Raw genomic sequence first — 15,389 nt, 5'->3', positions numbered from 1 at the left:
ACTCCTCCACACATTGTATTTTTATTGGTTTTTCAAATAGTATTTATTGTCCTAAATTACTGTTTTTGTTGCATTTCTAATCATTTATATTGTTTTTGAATTTTTTATGTTTTTGGGTAAGAAACTCAGAGTAATGGATGTGAGATGGATGGCAAATAAATGTAAAAAACAAATAAATGTGGAATTGTTGCTGCTCTCTGAGCTAGCGTTACTTGCAGATGTTCATTGCTTGACTAGATCACATCATTTTATTTATTTATTAAATAGATTGATGTGGCTGCCAAACTCACACACAATGACTCCAGATAGCATACAATATTAAAATCAACAATATAAAAAGCACAAGAGCGTCTACCACATCGTAGTGGCAACAAGCACAATCATACCAGCCACTTGATTGGGGGTATGGAGGCTATGGGATTAAGGCCACAGGCAAGGGGACAACAGGCTTTGGCTGAACCATGCTAAGACTGAGTGGCTATGGATGTGTGGAGCTTTGGGATCTGGGACTTTAACATCTTGGGTATTCTCCTGGATCTCCTGCTCAGATGGTAAGTGATGACTAGGAAAGCCTTTGTGCTGTTTTGTGTGCCAGTTGCTCTCACTCCTAGATAGGAGCCTCTGGGCTCAATCATTCAAGCCCTGGTCATCTCACACTTGGACTCTACATGAGGCTACAGCTGGCAGAGAAAGCATGTATGTGAACAGTTCTTGGGGCTCCTGGTGTGGCCCATGTTACACCATTGTTCTATGAGCTGCAATAGATGTCAGTTTGCTTCTAGGTTCAATTCAAAGTGTTGGTTTTTAACTTTAAAGCCCTTCATGCAATGGATGTCTCTCTTACCCCAATGGGAATGGCCTACCCCATCCGTGCTGGCAGAGGGTGGTATGCTGCTGACCCCATCAGTCAAAGAATTTCAGCAGGTGGGATCCAACAGATGAGCCATATTTTTTGCCATGGTTCCTCTCCTCTGAAAACATCGTGCCCCTTCAATGTGTGATTTGCACCCACCTTTTTGCCTTCCAAAAGGGCCTGAAGGCCTGGATCCCCAATTGGGATGCGTGTGTGTGTCATTCTGAAGTGATTAATGGACTAAAATACAACCCCACCTCCTCCTCATGCACATCTTGCTCCCTTCCTTTCCATCTTGTCAATTTTAAATCAGTTTTAGTCTTTAACATTTATTGTTTTAATATTTTGTCTTGTTTATGGTTGTAAGCTGCCTAGAGTTGCACCCAGGCGAAATGGATGGCAATATAAGTTTAATAAATAAATAAAACAAGATCTCTCAGAAACTGAGGATTACCAGCAGGTTTTCTTAGGACAAATGAATTGGGTAAGTCAATTCTGCTTGAAGAACTGAGATTAGCTCACCTTGAAGAACTGACACATGACAAGCCATTGTCCCAATCGCTGCAGAGAATCAACAGATTGGTTAACCGGAGTAACTACATAAGCAAAGTGTCATTCAAAGTGGTCATGATAGCGGAGTCCTCCAAAAATGGTATCCTGATCAGCAAGGTGTTTTTGATTTTTTTGCTCTGATGATGAGTTGACTTTGCTGCCGGAAGCTGTGGGTTTTGTTGTTGTTGTTATTTGTTTTTGACAGTTTAGCACCCGGATTTGAATGGGAGCAATTTGGAATTTCCCCAGAAGGCTCTCAAGGTTGTGTATTGCCAGAGAGGGAGAATCCAGCGGGTTGCTACTCTTGAACAAGAGTAATTGAAGGGGCCAGTTTCCCATTTTTTCCTGTCACTGTTGTTTTCAAGGGACACCTCTGCTTTTAACATCACATTTTGTGTATATATTTTCTATTTCTTACACACACACACACACACACACACACACACACACACAAAAATACACACACACACTCTATTGTGGAGACATGAAACACTTTCACTTTTGCCACAAGGAAGATGGCAGTTTAGTGGTCTTTTTTTTCTGTTGTGAAAATTATTTATTTACACTGGAACTCCACTCAAAAAGAATGATTATATTATTAATTTTGAAAGAATTTTATTGTTTCATTTTATTTTTGCACAGATATCTGCCTTTGTATTTTAAAAGGATGAAAACTATTCCCCCCCCACCGCCCCCTTTCTTTCCTTATGGGAATTTGGATGTTTTCTGTGCCCACTTTGTTTGGAATATCCATATTCTTTCTGGCCTTGAGAACAAACTGTGTAGTTTTGTGTAAAGATTCTAAACCCAGCCCCCTCTTGACTCCTCACTCAATTCCACCACGTCATCTGCTGTCTGTGCCTCCAAAGAGAGTCGGCTTTCCTAAACAAGGCTGCTTGCCTACTGTAGTAAGAGAGATGTACTTGTGTTTCACCACTCTTATTCTTATAGTATGCACTTGAACCTGAGCTTGGCCAGGCTCTCTTTTTGTCAACTTTTTCTGATGCTCTAGTGTTGCTTCTCTCAGAGTCTTTTGATAGACCAAATTACCACCTAGGGGCAACATACAGAAAGAAGCCACGCAGAAGCAGCCTTATAAAGGTCCCAAGTATTCTCCTGTTATCAGTAGGCAAACAAGCACTCAAATGAACTGCCCATAAGATTATAGGCAGCTGATGTCATAAATTTCTTTGGCTGAACTATTGCACTTTGTCCAATTACTCCATATAAGTCATAGGTAGCAGACAGTCAGAACTGGAGAGCATTGAAGTTGAGCAGTCAATAAATTCAAACAAAAAAAGCAAGCAAACAAGTAAGGAACAAAATTGATTGGATTAAGACAATGCCAGCCACTATACAATTGCTGCAAGGCAACAAAGAGGTCTAATCTGTTTGACTGCCTATATGAATTGAGTTTGAGATTACTTGAGATATGGCCATAATTGGCTTTGAATTTCTGAGAATTTTTAACCAGGCTCCCAAGGCGTGGAGATAAAAGTTACCATTAAGACCATAAATTGAAACAGCTCAAAACTAGCCCAGACTAGGTAAAGCCAGTTGGGAGGTATCCCACCAGGCAATGGGGCAACTGGTACACTAGAAGACTCCAAAGCCTATCCATCTGGCCTTAACTACAGGTGTTCACACCAGTGGTAGAATTCAATTTTTTTTACTACTGGTTCTGTGGGCATGGCTTGGTGAGTGTGGTGTGGCTTGGTGGGCATGGTAGGGGACGGATACTGCAAAATCCCCATTCCCTCCCCACTCCTGGGGGAAGGATATTGTAAAATCTCCATTTCCACCCTACTCTGGGGCCAGCCAGAGGTGTTATTTGCCAATTCTCCGAACTACTCGAAATTTCTGCTACCAGTGCTCCACAACCTGTCAGAACTGGCTGAATAGCACCCCTGATTCACACCCTCAACAGTGGAGACTCTGGTCACTAATAGAGAATCTTTAAAGATCAATGCCTCCACTCTGCTACTAAAGGTTAAAGACCTAAAATATAGAACAGCAGTTCTCTGGGAGAGTAAGGTCACCATCTTTGTCCAAATGGATTACAGTAACACCCTCCAAATTTTCACATTCATCTACCACCAAATTATAAATGGATGAAATCTTGTTACTTATAGACGTGGTATTGGCCATTAACATCTTGAGGTCCAATGTGCCAGCAATGTGACCATTGAAGTATAGGTATAAGTAAATTAACCCAGAAGAAGACATCAGAATGAGATTGTCAGTCTTTCTTCCTCCTGAAACAATGAATGTAATGCCCTCTACTATACCTCCAATTTATCTCCTGCTGCAATATACAACTTTTCAGCCAGACTTACATGCACATAAATACAATCTCACAATCACCACACAACACAAGCCAGGTGTCAGAGATTTGACAATGTCACTCATACCTCAGTCAACACATGAATCCAGAGTGATTAGACCCAAAACACCATTGTTTGAAAAAAAAAATTCCACCACTCTCTATGCCACTTGGGAAGGTTCATCACTTTATGAAAGTCTAACTTCCTTGCAGATGTTGATCCATATTGATAAGAAAACAAAAGGAAGTTATGGGTACTTTAAAAAGAAGTAAATGTTCCACTGCATAGAGCAATGAACATATTCTGGTAAATCTGTTGATATTTCCATGGACATTCCCTAATGTACTCCATCCAAGTATTAGCTAGGTCTGATCTTGCTTAGGTTTCAAACCTAAAAAGGAATCATAGGTGTATTTAGGTGTTATATTTCCCACATATAATTAACGGGAAGCAGAGTTATCTCCACAAGGGAGACAACACACTAATAGGTGCAAGATGGGGCTATTTCAAGAGCTGAAAACCCAGCTAGAGACTAAAATTGGTCCTATAAATCAGTTCTACAAACTCTGGAAAGGTCTCTCTTGTGTTGAAGAGTCTATGGAATAGCAAATTTTTTAAAAATATTCTCGCTATCACATGGGAATTTGCTGGTTTTTTAAAAAGAAACTTAGTTCTGGAACAAGACATTTTGTAACGTCTTGATGTAACAGGTCAAACTATTCTAGGTAATTATGCTTGAAACATTCAACCCTCTAAAGGGCATGACACCTGAGAACGGATTATGAAACGTTAATACATTAAAATATACCATAGTTATTTGCCTTTAGATGAAATTTACAGCTGGGTTGCTGCATTTGTACCCTTAAACAACATCCTATGAATTATAATTGCTATGGTAATTATGAGCCAAACTGGATTACCATGGTAACTGGTTTTTAAACATTTGCACCTGAATAATAAAAAATATATACATTTTGTCTTTTTATTCAGTCTTTAGCCATTTTGTAACTATTTCTCCTTAGGACCTAAAATTGTACAACAGAGATGGGCAGATTTCCATTTGAGATAAAAAGCCTGTGGGAATTGGTGGGCAGAATTGAATGGTGCAACTTTTACACTCCTATGGTAAATATAAAGCAGGGGTGAAATGTAAATTTTTTTGCTACCGGTTCTATGGGTGGGGCTTAATTAGTGGGCGGGGCTTGGTGGTAAGGTGACTGGGTGGGCGTGGCCAAGTCAATGTCACTTCTTTGCCCTTTTTTAACCTACAAAACACAACACAACACAACTGGCTCACCCACAATGTAAAAGCAGCTGTGCTAGACTCAAAATGGCCCCACAACAAGCAGGAACCTCACACAGCCACAAAAAGCCCAAAAAAACCAACTTTCACACTTTACACACACAAAATTCCACATACAGCTTTGTGAGATTTTGTGTGTTTGTGTAGTTAGAGTGAAACACTACAGAAACACACTAAATCTCAGAAAGCTGCATAAATATTTTATTTTAATTTATTTTTATTTTTATATAAAAGCAGCTAAATTTAAAACTTCCTAAACTTTAAATGGCTAGGTCTAAAAAAAGAACAACTAAAAAAAACCTCAATTAACTTTTTTTTTAAAGCTCCCAAAGGAGAAAAAAACTTACCCAATAGAACAGGAGTCTCCAACCTTGGCAACTTTAAGACTTGTGGACTTCAACTCCCAGAATTCCTCAGCCAGCTTTGCTGGAAGTTGAAGTCCACAAGTCTAGGCAGGAAGGCAGGCAGGCAGAAAGAACTGCTCACCGATGAGCTTGATTGCAGGCAGGGAGATTCAGTTGCTTGCTGATGCATGGATTGCGATCGTCATGCGATCAGCAGCTAAGGTAAGCAAGCTGGAGGCTGGGAGAGGGGTGGGGGGAGAAAAAAAGAAACTTTTTTTCTTTTACATGGCTCTGGTGACCAAGCTGAGTTGCCAGATTAGCAGGCAACTCAGCTGGGATGTCAGAGCTTGGCTGGTCAGAGCCATTTAAAAGAAAAAAAAGGCTCTGATGATCGCGAGGCTCAGCTGGGCATGGGGGGCGGGGGCAGGGATTTTTGCTACCGGTTCTCCGAACTGCCCGCCACCATCGCTACCTACTCACCGGAGCCGGTCTGAACCGGGAGCATTTCACCCCTGATATAAAGATGCTTAACAATGTTGAGAGTGTGGTGGCGCAACAGCTTCCCCGGTACCTGGATGAAGCTGTCTATCTAGACCCGCTCCAGTCCGGCTTCCGGCCTGGGTACAGCACGGAAACGGCATTGGTCGCGTTGGTGGATGATCTCTGGAGGGCTCGGGATAGGGGTTGCTCCTCTGTCCTGGTCCTGTTAGACCTCTCAGCGGCTTTTGATACCATCGACCATGGTATCATGTTGCACCGGTTGGCGGGGTTGGGGGTGGGGGGCACCGTTCTGCGGTGGTTCTCCTCCTACCTCTCTGACCGGTCGCAATCTGTGTTGACGGGGGGGCAGCGGTCGACCCCGAGGCACCTTGCTTGTGGGGTGCCACAAGGGTCGGTCCTCTCGCCCCTTCTGTTCAACATTTATGTAAAGCCGCTGGGTGAGATCATCCGTGGCTTTGGGGTGGAGTTCCATCAGTACGCTGATGACACCCAGCTGTACATCTCCACCCCAGGCCACCCCAACGATGCCCTTGAAGTGATGTCCCAGTGTCTGGAGGCCGTGCGGGCCTGGATGGGGAGAAACAGGCTCCGACTCAACCCCTCCAAGACCGAGTGGCTGTGGCTTCCAGCGTCCCGATATAGCCAGCTGACGCCATCGCTGGCTATTGGGGGCGAATCACTCGCCCCCACGGAGAGGGCTCGCAACTTGGGCGTCCTCCTGGACGCACGGCTGTCTTTAGAAGATCATTTGACGGCCGTGGCCAGGGGGGCTTTTTATCAGGTTCGCCTGATACGCCAGCTGCGCCCCTTTCTAGATCGGGACTCTCTACGCACAGTCACTCAGGCACTAGTCATTTCCCGCCTGGACTACTGCAACGCTCTCTACATGGGGCTCCCCCTGGGGTGCACCCGGAGGCTCCAGCTGGTCCAGAACGCGGCCGCGCGGGGGATTATGGGGGCGACGAGGCGCTCCCATGTGACACCTCTCCTGCGCGAGCTGCACTGGCTCCCAGTGGTCTTCCGGGTGCGCTTCAAGGTGTTGGTGACCACCTTTAAAGCGCTCCATGGCTTAGGGCCGGGGTATTTACGAGACCACCTTCTGCCACCAATAGCCTCCCACCGGCCAGTACGCTCGCACAGAGTGGGCCTCCTCAGGGTGCCGTCCGCCAGACAATGTCGGCTGGCGACCCCCAGGGGGAGAGCCTTCTCTGTGACGGCGCCCACCCTCTGGAACAACCTTCCCCCAGAGTTACGTATAATAACAGACCTCCGGATTTTTCGTCGGGCCCTGAAAACCTATTTATTTCAACAAGCTGGGCTGGCCTGAGTTAAATTTTAAATTGATTTTAAATTGGGTTATCTTAATTTCGGCCAAAATATTTAATTATTTTAATACTGTTCTTAAATTTTGTATGCTTTGTTTTTATCTTGGCTGTGCACCGCCCTGAGTCCTATTGGAGAAGGGCGGTATAGAAATTTAATTAATAAATAAATAAATAAATAAATGTATATTCTACAGGATAATGTAATTCACAACATATACCATTTCTTCTCATTCCTCTTCAAAAGGATAGCTCAATAGTATTACTGAAGTTCCTAAGATTGCTTACTGAATTAATGGCAGAAACCATATTTGAAGAAGTATTATGCTGTGTCTGATAGGTTAGTTTTCTGAAATGTTCTCCAAATGAAGCTGCCTTTGGAGACCTTCTGGAATCTGCAATTGGTCCAGAATGCAGTGACATATGCATTCTGATCACCTCAAGGCCTGCCTTAGTTGTACCACTGTTACATGAATTGCACCGGCTACTAGTTGTTTTCTGGGTGCTGGTTATTATTGTTAAAACTTGACACGGACAGACCAGGCTATTTGTGGGAACACCTCCATGTGAACTGATAGGACTTTGGAGGCATGCCTTCTCTGCAGCCAATGTGGTCATTAAGCAAGACATCATGTGACTGCTTATGTAATTGATTTGCTGAATAACCACAATTTGGCATTGCCAGTTGGGATTGTTAAGCGATTGAGCAGATAGTATAGCCCTGGGCTGTGGACCTGCCCTAGTCTGTGACCCATTGGGAATCAGGCTGCACAAGCAGTGGGTGAGCGCATGAAGGGTCATTTGTGCATGAACAGGAGCTCGGTTGCATGCACAAAGCAATCCCCTCCCTCCCTGCTGCTGCTACCAGTCCATGAGGCCAGAAAGTTGGGGACCCACTAGTATAGCGGACAGAGTTGTAGGTAAGTATAATCCTCCCTGCTGAAATCCAAGCAGGATTTCCAACCTCTGAGGAAGAGATATTCATGTGTGGTCTGCACTGGGCCTCCCAGGGCCTCCCTTACCTGTCTAGGTCACCCCACACTCCTTTCCTTACCATGTTGCCTCTCTGCTTGGATTTTGGCTCCCTCTCATCTCCAGGATTCACTGAAAGAGCTGCCTGCCAAAGGAATTCAGCTCCTCCCTGTGTGTGCAGAAGGGAATGGCTTTGGTGGGATGTAGGACCAGGGCTCATATTCAGGACTGAGCTTGGTTTCTTCTCCTCCCCCAAACCAATAGTGGGTTCCTCCCGGTTCCGCCTGGTTCTGCCGAGCCAGTAGCGGTGACGATATGATGTCCCCGAACCGGTTCTGCCTCCCCGCCCCCCACCCATCCCCGCATTATTCTTACCTTTTATTTGGCCCCACCTCCAATCTATTGCTGCCTCCTGAGTCCCAGCTGATGGCTAGAGGGAAAAAAACTGTTTAAACTCTTGCCGTGGGGCTTCAAAAGGCTGCCCTACAGCTGATCAGTGTTAAAAGAAAACAAATGAGTAGACCGGTGCCTGCAAAAATACATGAGTAGATCAGTGCCTGCAAAAATAAATGGGTAGATCGGTATAGCTCTGCAAGCAGTTAAAAGCCTGGTAGACCAGTACCTCTGCTAAATCCTAAATAATTGTCACATGACCATCAAGCCATGCCCACAAAATAAGCCACGCCCACAGAACCGATAGTAAAAAATTTTAGAACCCACCCCTGCCCCAAACCCCCCTCACGCATGGAAGAGAACTCCTTTGACAAGGTGTGGGAATATTTCTATACCTCTCCAAAGTTCCCTTAGCTCCCCTTGACACGCAGCTCCCTCAGCCAGCCCCCAGAGACAAGAGAGAGAGAGAGTCTCCTTGGCAAATAACAGCCATTTGCAACCTTCCCTACTGGCTTCCCCATTGACTTTTGGGGGGAATCCAGCAGAAAAAATTGCAAATGGTGATCACATATTCCCAAAGTATTTGCCAAATGATCATAAATTAAGAATTTGTTGCCAAACCCCCAGATTGTGATCGTAGGACGGGCGGCGAAGGGGGAACAAAATGTTACTATGGCCAGAAATGCTTTGCAAGCCATAAAGCACTCTTTATGAGATCATCATAATTCTAAGAGGTTGTTGAACAACAAGTCATCAGTTGAAGTCTATGCAGAGAGCTTTCTTCTTTCTGAGGAAAAGGCACAGGAGAGGGTACCTGATTTTGGAATGAAAACAACTCAATATCTATGCTAGTCTGCTTTACTGCCAACTCTCCTGGTTTGTCTCTACAGTCTAAATTATTTCTGGCAAGGCTTTGATTTCTTTGTCCTGGGTAGATATTTGCAGTTCTTCTAATTCTACCGTTGTGAATACTTCATTATAAATTAACATTGATCTGCTGGCCTCCGTTCTGTTATTTCTGATTCTGGATGTTGTTTTTCCCAGAACTGGTGTATTTTCTTTTCAGATATTCTCATTTTATTGCGTTAGACTTGATTTTTAATAACAGGATCATTATTTCAGGGGTCCTTGGTGCTCTCTGAGCACTACCCTTTCTAGATATCCTGATCAGCAGAGACTACCATGGCAAACTTGAAACACAAATGTACCAAAAAGCCACCCACACCAATCAGGTGCTCCACTACCAAAGCAACAACCCAACCTCCCACAAGGGAAAGTTGCATAAGAAATCTATTTAGATGATCACTAAACAATGCAGCAACCCTGAACAACAGAAAAAGGAAACAGAGCGTCTGTACAATCAAATGGATATCCATTCAACTTCATCAAAAAGTGTCTGACCACTCAACCCAATATAGTACAACCAGCACAATTTGCAAAAAAAGAGACTGCCATATATCAAAAACATCTCAGAAACACATGGAATCAATGTAACGCACAAGCAATTAAAACATCCAAGACATTCTAAGCAAACCAAAGAGCCAGTAGCTCCAGAAGAAACAGCATGAGTGATCTGCAACATACAGTATAATGACTGCAACAATCCCTACATAGGACAAATAGGTAGAAGATTAGTAAAACGCATTCATGAACACCAAAAAACAATCAGAAATGTGATGGAAACTCTAATTTCACAACATATGGACAAATATAACCACACTTTCAGCTAGGAAATGGTGACCAACCTAAACCAGGCTAAGTCCAAAAATGCTAACCAATTTCTAGAAGCCTGACACTCTGACAAATTAGCCACCAGTAAACATATAGGCATAAACATATCTATATACTAACAGAATAACCAAGTTGGAAGAGACCTTGGCGGTCTTCTAGTCCAGGGGTCTCCAACCTTTTGGACCTCAGGGACCACCAAAGTCATGATTTTAAATCCCGCAGACCATGGGGGGGGAGGTCCACCTTTCGGGCCTACCTGTCTGCTTCTGCGAGGCCTCCAGGTGGGAGGCCCAAGAGAAAGCACCTGATCCAGGCACACAGCCTGGAAACCGCTTTTGCGTTCTTTCTCTCAAGAAGCTTGGTCCATCTGAGTGAAGGAAAGCGAAGATGGGCAGACTGACGGTGGCTTGCTGATGTTGGTGGGAAAGTCAGTCCCATATTCCAGAGCTGTAGCAGTCACTGGACTGGCCCTTTGGTCATCCTGGAGCAGTTCCTCCATGCAGAAGAGCTGCCCTGGGATGACCAACAGGCCAGTCTTGTGACTACTACAGCTCTGGAATATGGGACTGGCGTGGTGTGTCTGGAAATCTCTGCCATAGGGGGTGGCACATGCAGTGCAAAAAGGAGTTGTTGCAGCGGTGGGGGGGGGGGCAGCCCAAACAGGCCCAAGCGGCAGTGACGATGGCTGGAAGGTGCGGAAGTGAAGCGCTACTTGCATTTGCATCAGCATTCCGCCTTCGCCATGGTATATTTGCACCAGCTGGTGGCACCAAGGCAGCCCTCGTCTCCTGCTGCTTGGGGCTCAGAGCAGTAAACCGTGTCCAGGGAGCACTACAGCAGAGAGAAGCAGCCAGAGTCAACCCTATCTTTGCTGTCCATTGCAGACGCTAGATCGGCCCCCTGCAAACTCTTGTCTCTCGAGGAGCCCAGCTGAAGTTTCTTGCGCCGTTTCAGCTATGCTCCTCAAGAGACGAGAGTTTGCAGGAGGCCGATCTAGTGTCCGGGCTGGCACAAGAGAAACGTTTATTCTCAGCCACATTTGAGATTTCTAGCTGCAATGGACAGCAAAGCTAGGGTTGACCCTGGGTACTTCTCCCCACTAACAGGTGGCCAAGCTAACTGCCTGAAGGACACCATCCTGTCCCTGTGAGTCAAAGCTCAGAAGCACAAGCGGCATGGAAACTTTGGCTGGGCTCCTCGAGAGAAATGCAAAGATTTCTCTGTGGACCACCAAAATTTTCTCATGGACCACCAACGGTTGGTGACCACTGTTCTAGTCCAACCCCCTGCTCAAGCAGGAAATCCTATAACATTTCAGAAAAAATGGATATCCAATCTCTTCTTAAAACTTCCAGTATGCAAGAGAGAGACTCAAGAAGCCAAAAAGGAAACAAAAAAAAACCAAAATACCTTCACATCAACAATGAATATCCAGATGAGCATACCGGTAGATTATCTCCAAGATTAAGAGATAATCACTCAATCAAGAAGTAAACAGTATCCTAATTAAGAAAACAATCTAACAGTAAATGGTGCAACCAACTGTCATTGAGACACCTAGAAGACCACTTCCATTAACACTGACAAGGCAAGCCAGAGAATATAAACTGAGAGCAAACCCCATTCTTTACCAATTTATGATGTTACCTAGTTTGGATAATGAAATAACTGCATAAAAACAACCAAGCTCAGAATGCTCCAAGAACCCCTCATTTCAACCCCGATCTACAAATATTCTCCTTTATCAAGATCATTATTTCTTTATTGCTGTCAGTCTTGGTATATTTGCAACTAGTAAACAACTTTTCTTCTAGAAGTCCTGCAGCTGATCAGTCCTGTACAGTGGTGGGTTTCAAATTTTTTTACTACCGGTTCTGTGGGTGTGGCTTGGTGGGTGCTGCCTCCAGGTTCTCCTCCAGTCTACAGATGCAGCCATGCTCTGATTGGCTGTTTCAATTCAGGCACGAGTATATAAGGAGCTGTCAAAGGCTGACAGCTGCTGCTCCTGTTAGCTGAGCAGCCTTGCTGGTTGCAATGCTAGCAAACCCGTTAGAACAATGTTAATGAAATAAATCCTGTTAGCTTTTACCTCAACCTGTCTTGCTTCAGTCTGTTCATCACTAACAGGGACATAACAGTGGGCATGGCATGGCTTGATAGGTGTGGCTTGGTGAGTGTGGCAGGGAAGAATACTGTAAAATCTCCATTCCCACCCCACTCCAGGGGAAGGATATGGTAAAACCTCCATTCCCCCCCCCACTCCAGGGAAAGATTACTGCAAAATCCCCATTTCCTCCTGATCAACTGGGACTCGGGAGGCAGAGAATAGATGGGGGCGGGGCCAGTCAGAGGTGGTATTTACCCGTTCTCCAGACTACTCAAAATTTCCGCTACCGGTTCTCCAGAACTGGTCAGAACCTGCTGAATATCACCTCTGGTCCTGCATCTTGGAGCCCATTTTTCACTTTATGTACAGGAAATCCAACACTTAGCATGGTCCTTGTTGCTCCAGGTTACGGGTGTCAAACTCATGGCATCACGTTGCCATCATGTGATTGTTTGCAATGTTTTTTTCCCTTTGCGGAGCTGGGGTGGGCGTGGCCTGCAAGTGACACATCTGGTCCGTGGGATGCCAGTTTGACATCCCTGATCCAGGCAATGACTGATCCAGTACAGGTTTCCATAAATTACATCTCACTATATTGTTTATGGGAGAGACACTTTTCATTTGGTTCCTCTGATGAGATCTGTCCATTATGACTGAATCTCTGGCAGAGCTCTCATCTTCCTTGTTGGACCCGAGCATGGATACAATCCATGTCAAGATTGTGATTATTGTTACATCTATCAATTTATCATATGGGTGCTCCCAAAAGACAACATGGAGGAATTGTTCCCAGATGATTCATTATAACCGAGTCCCCAACTCTCATTTAAAAAAAAGAATAGTCCTCAATCTTCCTAGAAAACAAAACATAAAGCGAAACGTGCATACCCTATTCCACATATTTTGCAAGAACAAGTTGTTCTTGCTTTTTTAGTGTTTTAGCCAGAGAATAAACAGTGTCGGCAAAGATTGTAAAAAAATATTCTCTAGATGTAAATAAAACCTGCCCCATAAAAATAGTTTAGTAGCCTGTATAACTGTGACTATGGCCTTTCTGGTTTTTGTTTTGTTTTGAGCCTTGAACTCATTCTTAAAAGTGGGTGAATTTGGTGACATTGAGAGACAATGTGATGGACAGAACCATGTGATCAAAGCCTCACATGGTTATTGGTACCACCTAGTTTTAATTGAGCCTCTTCCTACGGACACATCAACCTGGATTAGGTTTCGGTGTGTGTGGGTTTCAATAGTATTCATATAGCTTGATAGAATCATAGAATTATAGGGCTGAAAGAGACTTTGGAGCAGTGGTGGGATTCAGCCAATTCGCACCACTTTGGGAGAACCGGTTGTTAACTTTCTGAGCAGTTTGGCAAACTGGTTGTTGGAAGAAATCATTAGGGCAGAGAACCGGTTGTTAAATTTCTTGAATCCCACCTCTGCTTTGGAGGTCTTCTAATCCAACCCCCTGTTCAAGGCAGGAATCTTATACCATCCCAGTCAAATAATTGTCCAGTTTATTTTTGAAAACCTCCAGTGGTGGAGCATCCATAACAGTGGTGGGTTTCTACCGGTTCGCCCCAGTTTGGGCGAACCAGTAGTGGCGGCAGCAGGAGGCTCCGCCCATCTGCCTGGATGTCATCACGGACACTCTGAGCATGCGCAGAAGGCTCACAGTTCTGAGCCGGTAGCGAAAGTAAGTGGAACCCACTACTGATCCATAACTCCAGGAGGCAAACTATTTCATTGATAATTGTTCTCACTATTGGAAATTTCCTCCTTACTTCTAGGTTGGGTTTCTTTTTAATAAGCTCCCACCCATGACTTCTTGTCCTGCCCTCTTCTTTGTGACAGCCTACTACTGAAAGACAGTTATCATGTTACTCCTAATCCTTCTCTTTGGTAGGCTAGACATACCTAGCTCCCTCAACTGTTTACCATACGAAGGGCTCTTTATCATCTTGGTTGCTGTTCTCTGCCTTTTCTTTCTCACTTTTTTTTTTCGTTTTGGCTGACCAGAACTGTAGACCAGAAGTGTGATTTCACCAGCATAGTGTAAAGCAGCACTTCTCGTTGTCTTGATGCTCTGCTTCTGTTGATACAGCCTATGACTGTATCAACAGAATGCATTGGTTTTTTTGGCAGTTGCAGCACACTAGGACACCTAGAGCTCTCTCATGGTTACTGCTGTTGAGCCAGGTATCACCTATGCTATAACAACTTCTTGTTATTTGCAAATTTGATGAGTTGTCCTTCTATCCCCTCATTTAGATCATTTATGAAAAAGTTGAAGAGTATTAGGCCCAAGACTGAAACTTGAGGTATCCCCTGCATGCTTCTGTCCATACAGGGGTAGCTTCAGAGTTGGTCTTCAGCAGCTTCTGACCAGTTCTGGAGAACCGATAGCAGAAATTTTGAGTAGTTCGGAGAACCGGTAAATACCATCTCTGACTGGCCTCACCTCATCTATTCTTTCCCTCCCGAGTCCCAGCCAATCGGGAGGAAATGGGGATTTTGCAGTATCCTTCCCCTGGAGTGGGGAAGGAATGGAGAATTTACTATATCCTTCCCCTGCCACGCCCAGCAAGCCACACCCATAGAACCGGTAGTAAAAAAATTTGAATCCCACCACTGGGCAGTTTCATTGAGAACCACACATCATGTGTGATTGGTCAGCCAGTTGCAAATCCATCTAGTTAACTCATGATTTCTAGAACTAGTGATAGGGGAAAGAGGTATATGACAACCCAACAGGATAGTATTATGTTGTTATCTGTTTTCTGGATGGTGGGCGGGGAGGAGCTGAGGAATTGTAATAGCAATTACAGTAACAATATACTGTATATGCATGACAGTTTGTTAAGGGTGCATATTTGCCTTGGCTTATTTCCAGGATGAAACATCTTCCTCTCTTAAAGCCATCCTTGTGCTAAGATAATTTAACATACAACTCTTCCAAAATTAGTATCTTCTTATATATTATTTAA

General features: G+C 44.3%; 1 long non-coding RNA gene across 1 annotated transcript; it reads right to left on the bottom strand.

Annotated features, from left to right (window-relative positions):
- Positions 1 to 3,894: 3,894 nt before the first annotated feature.
- LOC117664738 (uncharacterized) lies at positions 3,895 to 8,296 on the bottom strand. The gene is made up of 2 exons (XR_004591154.1): positions 8,254 to 8,296; positions 3,895 to 4,120 (listed from the first exon to the last, which is right to left on the bottom strand). It is a non-coding gene; the product is annotated as an uncharacterized LOC117664738 (long non-coding RNA).
- Between the last annotated feature and the right edge of the window lie 7,093 nt (positions 8,297 to 15,389).

Source organism: Pantherophis guttatus, chromosome 4, assembly GCF_059756535.1.
Source record: "Pantherophis guttatus breed Tessera chromosome 4, ASM5975653v1, whole genome shotgun sequence".
NCBI classification, from domain to species: Eukaryota; Metazoa; Chordata; class Lepidosauria; order Squamata; family Colubridae; genus Pantherophis; species Pantherophis guttatus.
Note: the sequence above shows the minus strand (reverse complement) of the source record. Positions and strands in the feature narration are given on the sequence as shown.